Source organism: Onychomys torridus, chromosome 19 (assembly GCF_903995425.1).
Source record: "Onychomys torridus chromosome 19, mOncTor1.1, whole genome shotgun sequence".
Taxonomy (NCBI): Eukaryota; Metazoa; Chordata; class Mammalia; order Rodentia; family Cricetidae; genus Onychomys; species Onychomys torridus.
The window spans coordinates 20,712,356-20,721,154 of NC_050461.1; positions in this window are offsets into that span (position 1 = coordinate 20,712,356).

Here is an 8,799-nt window from a genome sequence, read left to right on the forward strand (position 1 = left end):
CAGTCATAATAAGGTGGTCACAAGGACAGTGTGACACAAAGGTATGGCTGCAGTTTCCTAGAAAAGGCAGTAGAAACAAAGCTAAGGGTGGCCACAGCCTAATTCTTGAGTAACAGATTTAATCATAAACAGAAATTATCCTAGTTTGTCTTTACTTGAAAGATGGCTTTCAAGCCCAAGATGAACGTAGGCTGGTTTACCGTAGAAGCAATCCATATATCCATCAATAGATGAATGGATAATGAAAATGTGGCACATATACACAATGGAATATTATTCAGGTACACAGAAAAATAAAATCACAAAATTTGCTGGAAAATATAATATGAAGTGAGGTGAGCCAAACTCAGACATAAAAAAATTCTGTATTCATATATGGATCCTTGCCTATGCTGTGTACATGTACATATATAAGCAGGCGTGAGTGTGGGTAATATGAGGTGATGAGGAAGGAAGGGGGTGGGCAAAAGAGCATACAGAACTTGAAAGGAGAAAAGAGTCTGAGGGAATGCTGTTTGGACAAAGGGGTCTACTCCATGATGCACAGCAGCTCCCAATGCCACTAAGATGAATGAAGAGATGATGGAGAGGCAGGAGAGAAGAGTGAGGTGGTTTCCTCTCTTTTTAATTGTCATTTTTATCTTATTTTTATTCTTTTTTTTTAGCTTTCCTTTGTAGGGGAACACTACAAGAATGAGGGACAGATATGGAGGGACTGGGAGATGAGCAGGATTGGGGAGCATGATGTGAAATTCTCAAAGAATCAATAAAAAATGTGTGTGTGTGTGTCTGTGTGTGTGTGTGTGTGTGTGTGTCTGTGTGTGATATGAGAACTGAAGGGAGACTAAGGCATCAAGGAAGACAAAGGAAAGGGCAGGACAAGAGAGGGGGAGAGGGAGCATGAATATGAGCCAAGCATCTGATGCACGTGTGTGAAGAGATCACATTAAACCATCTTAGACGCTAACTGAAAATGAATGACATTTGAATATTTCCTTCTTATGATTTCCTTGATCTACGAGTTGTTTGAAAATGTGAGCTCACATCTGATCTTGGGGAGGGTTTTATTTTCAGACTCGTTAACTGGTTTCTGGGTCTTTAAAGCATGTGTATTTATGTGTTTGTTTGGTGGTGGCACACATGCTAAGCTATGCATTTGGAGAGCCTGTGGGAGTCAGTTCTCTCCTTCCACTACTTGGCTTCTGGGGATTGAGCTTGCACTATGAGGCTTAGGGACACACTAAGGATTTCACCAGCCTCTGACTTCTGGTTTTAATTTGCTGATTTCATTCATTTTGTTTTCCAGAGCTGAGGATGGAACCCAGGTACTTGTGCTTGCTAGGCAAGCGCTCTACCACTGAGGTAAATCCCCAGCCCCTCATTCATTTTATTAAGGAAAAAAAAAAACTTTCTAAAATCATTGTTTACACATGTAGTAGCTACAAATAGATCACAACACCATTATCATTGTTATAACTTGCTATCTTAAATGTATTAGCTTTGTAGGAAAACATTTTTTTTTTCTGTAGTGCTAAAGATTAAACCAAAGTTGCATACTTGGTAGCTAAGCATTCTACCAATAAGCTACATTCCCAGCAGTTCAAGTTTATTTTTAAAAATTATTAATGGGGGGCAGAGAGTTGGTTCAGTAGTTAGGAGCACTTTTTACTTTTGCAGAGGACCAGAGTTCAATTCTCAGTATGCACATGGTGGCTCACAACCATCCATTAATCCAGCTCCTGGAGTCGTCTTCTGATTTCCACGGGTACCAGAAAGACACATTGTACACACACATAGTACACATGCTTAATATACAGAGAAAACAAACAAACTCATACACACAAAATAACCCCATGATCTTTTAAAACATTAATAAGATTTTTTTCAACAGGTTAGCCATTGTGTTTTTTATTATTCAAATATATAATCTTATTGCTATTGATAGTGTTATATGAAATCTGAATTGATTTTTTTACTATTTTTTATTTTAAATTTTCCGTTTATGAAGATTTACTTTATTTTATGTGTATATATGAGTATCTGTACGTGTGCATGTGCTCTGTGTGTGTTCCTTGTGCCCATGCCCACGAAGGTAAGAAGAAAGTAGGGATCTCTGGAGTTACAAAGAGCTGTGAGCTTGTGGGTGCTAAGAACCAAACGAGGGTCCTCTTCAGGAATAGCAAGTGTCCACAACCCCTGAGCCATCTCTCTAGCGCCTTTACCTATATTTTCTATATGTCCCATAAATTCATTGCATGTCTTTCGTGTACAGAAGACCAAATATAGAAGACTTTACCTAGAGGTACATTTCTCCCATTTGGACTTGAGAAAGATCTGAGAGCATGTCTTATAGATCTTATTTAACCTATTTAGCAGGAAACATAACTTTAGAGAACACTAAGCACTCCAGCCCTTTTGCATATTCTTGGTGTTGTTTCTAATAAAATAAACATTGCTGTGAAAAATTAAGAACACAAGAATATAAATAGTTCCCATCCTTCATACTCTTCCTAAGTTTATCAGAAGCAATAATGGAATTCTCCAGGGAAGACAGTTTAGATGATGAAAAGGCTATTAACACTGTTTTTATTGTCTTTTAAATTATGACAACACGATTATACAACCTCTTATAAAAGTCAAAGACAACGAGTACCATCAACCTCAGGCAAACTTAATTGAACCCTCCCTCTTAGCACATCTTATCTCAGCTTCTCCTGCAGAAACGCATTCTGCAAAGCTGCAGTCTTGTCCGATACGTCCGCGCCACACGCTCCTGAAGAGTAATTATTGTCTCCACGGATGTGGGTGAAATGGCTTTTCAGCAAAATGCGTTTCGCCTCCTTTCTTTAAAAAAGGCATCATCTTGGCTGGGCAGTGGTGGCTCATGCCTGTAATCCCAGCACTCGGGAGGCAGAGGCAGGTGGATCTCTGTGAGTTCAAGGCCAGCCTGGTCTACAAAGCAAGTTCCAGGAAAGGCACAAAGAGACCCTGTCTCGAAAAACCAAAAAAAAAAAAAAAAAAAAGGCATCAGCTTGAATATCTGGCTAAACATATTCTATCTCTGGACAAAGTCTAGTGTGACATCATCAATTGTTGGTAAGAGCCATTATTTTTCTCCTTCACTCAGTGCGAGCAGAGTACTATGCTGCTGTGGCAAAGAGCAAGACATACAATTGCCCAGAGCCCTTTTAGCTTCTTTTCTTTTCTTTTCTCTTCTTTTCTTTTTAAAGATTTATTTATTTAGCCAGGCGGTAGTGGCACACGCCTGTAATCCCAGCACTTGGAAGGCAGAGCCAGGTGGATCTCTGTGAGTTCGAGGCCAGCCTGAGCTACCAAGTAAGTTCCAGGAAAGGCGCAAAGCTACACAGAGAAATCCTGTCTCGAAAAACCAAAAAAAGATTTATTTACGTATGTATGTATGTATGTATACAGCATATATGACTGTAGGCCAGAAGAGGGCACCAGATCTCATTACAGATGGTTGTGAGCCACCATGTGGTTGCTGGGAATTGAACTCAGGACCTCTGGAAGAGCAGTCAGTGCTCTTAACCTCTGAGCCATCTCTCCAGCCCCCAGCTTATTTTCTTAGTAGTGAGGGGATGATACTTAGGGTGAGCACAGTACTTGTGGTTGGAATGAGGAAGGCCTTGTTGGAGGAGCGTGTCACTGCACAAGGGCTTTGAAGGTTTTAAAGTTCCCATCATTTCCAGTTGCTCTCTGTGCTTTGTGGTTGTGGTTGAGATGTGTGCCCTCAGCACACCTGCTGCCAGCTGCCAGAATTCCCAGGTATGATGGATTCTTATCCCTCTGGAACTGTAAACTTACTCTTTGTAAACTCTTGGTTCCATAAATTGCCTTGGTCATGGAGCTTTCCATAGCAACAGAAAAGAAACTAATTCTTCTTCTACTTGGAAGAGGAAAGTGTAAGGACACTGAGTGAAGTTTTGACCTTTATCTTCCACTGAGATGTGAACACTGCAAGGTCAGAGAAGCCACAGCATTCAATGCTGCACTTGAAGTGCAATGAAGGACCTAGATCCTGGCAGCCAGTGGCAATTACTTATTTTAATATATGGGTAAGTGAATGAGCAATTGGAAAGGGCTGGCTTTTTCTTAGTTCTGTGGGGAGAAATACTTTATTATGTTGGGTTGCAGATTTATGTCATTTTGGCCTCAATCCTAATATGCAATGATTAAATAATAAACACCAGATTCCCTTTGATGGAGTTCTTAATCAACTACATTAAGTCACATTTGGGCTCTACCTTAGTCCAGACAGCAAACCTAAAATGAGTATGATTATCACTTCCCATTTGCAGACAAGAAAATCAAAAACTGGAGCCCTGTTTCCTGCAACCCATTTCTGTTATATAGGGAATCAAACTGAACCCTGTTTCTGACAACTCATTTCTGTTATACTGGAGCTGAATCTTTCCCTTTTCAGTTCCCTATGATAAAAGTCCTTCTCAGAGCTCATCTCCTGGGGTTAGAGAACTTCATCCCTTGAATTATTGAGGCAAGAACTTGGAGCTACTGACTAAGTCAAGGTTTTGGGCGAACATGGACTTCTGGCCTCCTAACTGTCAGGTTAATGTCCACCTGAGAAAGAAAACCTTCATCAAACTCAAGGTCTCCAGTTCCCAGAATCACTAAAGGCACTTTGGCATGCTTCAGAATCAACCACAGATCTCTGAAAATGCAGATGCCCTCAGGCAGGCAGGGTGGCTCAATATGTAAAGGATACTTGTTGCATAAGCTTGAGGACCCAAGTTCAATTCCTGTAACTCCTGTATATGAAGGAGAGAACAGACTCCACAGAGCTGTCCTCTGGCCTCCACATATTTACTATGACACATGTGTGACTGTGTCACTTATGGACCTTACCCCAAAACCCAGAAGTAGTATACCTGCTTGATGATTCTAGTCACTTGCATTTGAAATTAATTCAACCGTGGCAGTGGCCCAGGGCTCTGGTCTCAGAATTGAGGTTGTGGAGGCAGGAGGATTAGTTCACACCAGTTCCACCTAAATAGTGAGTCAGAGGCTAGCTTGGGCTAATGAAATCTGTCTCAAAAAATGTCATAATAATAATTGAATTAAGTTGCCAATTAAATGATATATTTTGCAAATTTGGCCCATTTGTATTAGTCAAGACTCTCTAGAAAATATATATTCTTTAAAGTATATATAGTTTATCCAGAGTACATATAGAGATTACATACATGTGTGAGATTTATTAGAATGGCATATAGTCTAGCTAACCCAACAAAGTCTGGCTCTGAATGGAAAGTCCCAGAAGCCAGCAGTTGCTCAGTCCATAAGGCTCTAATGCCAGTGAAGGAATTCATTTGCCAGCAAGGCAAAGAACAAAAGCTGCCTTCTTCTGTGTCCTTATGTGGGCTACCAGCACAAGGTGTGGCCCAGATCTTCCTGTCTCAAGATCTGGATTAAAGGCATCTTCTTAACTCAAAGATCCAGATTAGAAGTAGATCTTCCTACTTCAAATTAAGCAGAAAGATAGATAGATAGATAGATAGATAGATAGATAGATAGATAGATAGACAGATCCCTCAATAGGCATGCCCTCCATTTGTGGGTTTTAGTTCCAGCTGTAGTCATATTGACGGCCAAGAATGGCCATCACACTATTCCAGAGCAATCTATCTACTGAAAAGTCAGAGTGGGCCTAATGACCAGTAAAAACCTTGGGTTGAGCAAAGATTTTAATGTCAATAGTGCTTTTCATTGTGCTGTGGGGCTGTTGTCCCTTAACTTTGTGTGGTTCCTGCTTATCAATGGAAGATTTGGGCAAACGCATACATGTAAAACTGCTTCTGTCTTCAGTCTGTATAATAGTTCGTTTCCTAAAGGAAATCAACGTTAACAGTGTTAAGAGTAAGAATTCACAGCCAGGCAGTGATAGTGTCCGTCTTTAGTTCCAGTGCTTGGGAGGCAGAGCCAGGAGGATCTCTGAGTTCCAGGACAGCTGGAACTACACAGAGAAACTCTGTCTTGAAAAACCACCTCCCCACCTCCCACCTCCTACCCTCCCCCAAAAAATAAAAAAGGGGGTTGGGGACTTAGCTCAGTGGTAGAACGCTTGCAAGCACAAGGCCCTGGGTTTGGTGCTCAGCTCTGGAAAACACATTCCTACACACACACACACACACACACACACACACACACACACACACACACTAACAACAATATGAATAATGGTAACAAATAAAACAAAAAAAGAAGGGCAACTAGAGAGATGGTTCAGCAGTTAAGAGCACTGGCTGCTTTTGCAGAGGACCCAGGATTGATTCTCAGCACCCACATAGTGGCTCACAACCATCTGTCACTCTAGTTCCAGGGGATCCAACTCCCTCTTCTGGCCTCCACACATGTGATACATATACATACATGCTGGCACAACACTTAAAGACAAAAAATAAACATAAATAAATCTCTAAAGAGGTAACCTGTTTCATAGAATAGCACTCTTCGAGCAAGGATCTTTTTTAAAGGGCTGATCCGAAATAGTATTTTTACAAAAAATATTAATATTCAGTTATTAATAATTATTAATAATGTATTAATACAGGAACAGATGAGTCCCTGGCAAGCCTGTACATTCATGTGGTGCTATCAGCTGGAGCATGGGAGCCCTACCAGTGCCCACATTATCAGTAAAGAATGATTCTCCCTCCTCTAACAACTGTCCACTGCCAGTAGGTATGGATATAGAGTATGGAGTCGGGCCTGGAGATCATCTACCCCATCTATGCAAGAATTCTGGTTGACTTGATCTTTCGTAGAACTTGTATAGATAATCACAACCGCTGTGAGGTCATGCAGGTGGACAGTGAATGGCGTTCACGGGGATTAACTTTAAGGTAATTTGGCTTCTTAAAACATGTGATTCTTGGTTGGGTGGTGGTGGCCCACGCCTGTAATCCCAGCACTCTGGAGGCAGAGGCAGCTGGATCTCTGTGAGTTCAATGCCAGCCTGGTCTACAGAGCTAGTCCAGGACATGCTCCAAAGTTACAGAGAAACCCTGTCTCCAAAAAAAAAAAAAAGTATTTATTGTAGTTAATATCTCTATAAGCATGGGTAGTGTAATCCTTATCATTATAGAGTTATACCTGCAAGGTACAGTTGACAAGCAATGATCCACAGGTCAATGCCATTTTCTGTAAATTTTATTCTTGCAGATTCTATTCTGTTCTGCTGTATTTCATTTCACTGTTGGAACAAAACTATGATCATTTGTGGGCTGTGATGGAATCACTGAATCATTGCAATCAACACGTTAATGGTCCCTAAACCTAAAATGTTCAGCCTCTGTCCATTTACAACTCAAGTTTGCTGATCCCTACCCCTTACAGGTCCTTAGGATTCTCTACAATTTTTTTTTTCTCTTCGACTCTCCACTCTTTCACTTTACTAAAAAAATAGTTAATGATTATAGTCTTAGTGAAGCAGATAAATTAATTATACACTTGCTGATGCAAAAACATGTTTTACCTCAAAGAGAGTAAAACCTTGTATGAGTGAGCATGGCCCAGGGTCAGAAATTCATGCCTTGAAAAGCAGCTCTACTGTGGAAGTGTTTACATGAGGTTATTTATTGGATACAGAACAGGGAAAGTCAGAAAGGTCAGGGCATGAACTTAGTATTTTGATGGCGGTCACAGGCAGGCCAGTTGTAGTAAAGTGGGGAAAACTGTTTTCAGATACTCTCAGATGATAGGATTCACTTTTGTATTGATAGAAGGTAGCGTTCTACTTAGAATATATTTTAAAGGTTTTCATAGTCAAAAGGGTGTTAGGTTAAACACATGAGTGGACAATGAATGGCTTTCAAAGGGATGAGAAACAGTCCAAGGTAATGTGGCTAGGGTCTGCAATGTTTTAATCACCCATAATTACAACATTCAGTTATTTAGCCTTGAAGGCTCTTTAAAATGAGTGCAGCCTTTTTCCTCTTCAAATTTTAGGAGCTCCAAAGACATTTTACACATTTAACATTTTACATGAAACCTTCTTTCTCCCCCTCACATACAGTCCCTCTCCCCTAACCCCTCTAGCTCCTCTTTTCTCTTCTCATCTTTAATATCTCATTTATCAAAGCAAGTTTGAGCCTCTGAGCAGAATAGGTTCAATCTATAAATCATTTCCTGCATGGTAAATTAGGTTCATAAGCTAGAAAGGAATTTTCTTTAAGTTCGTAAACACAGAATCAAATCACAATGTAACAAATTTCTAAAAGGTTACATTTCTACCCAAATACTACATGGTTTGGTAAGCTATCCTTTAGAAGACCAATGCCATCAGAATTTTCTCAGTCTACAGTGGCTGGTCTCTAGTTACCCAACTTTGATAGTTACTAAAAATTTCAGAAGGTAATTGGCCTGCTTACAGGTGGTTATGTTTATCATGTTAATTTTTAAGCTTTGATTTTGACAAAAACCATTTCACATATCAACAGTTATATAATTAGAAAGAAAAATACTTCCACAGTAGATGTAGTTCTAAATAGTCTTACAGGAATTTCCTTCTGTAAATAGATGAAGTTTACTGGGTGTGAGTTCTTATCCTTATCTTTATCTTTTGTGTGTGTGTGTGTGTGTGTGTGTGTGTGTGTGTGTGTGTGTGTGTGTGTGTGTTTTCCAGAGATGAGCACCAAACCCAGGACCTTGTGCTTGCAAGCGCTCTACCACTGGGCTAAGTCCCCAACCCCCTTTTTTCTTTTTTGGGGGGAGGGTAGGAGGTGGGAGGTGGGGAGGTGGTTTTTCAAGACAGAGTTTCTC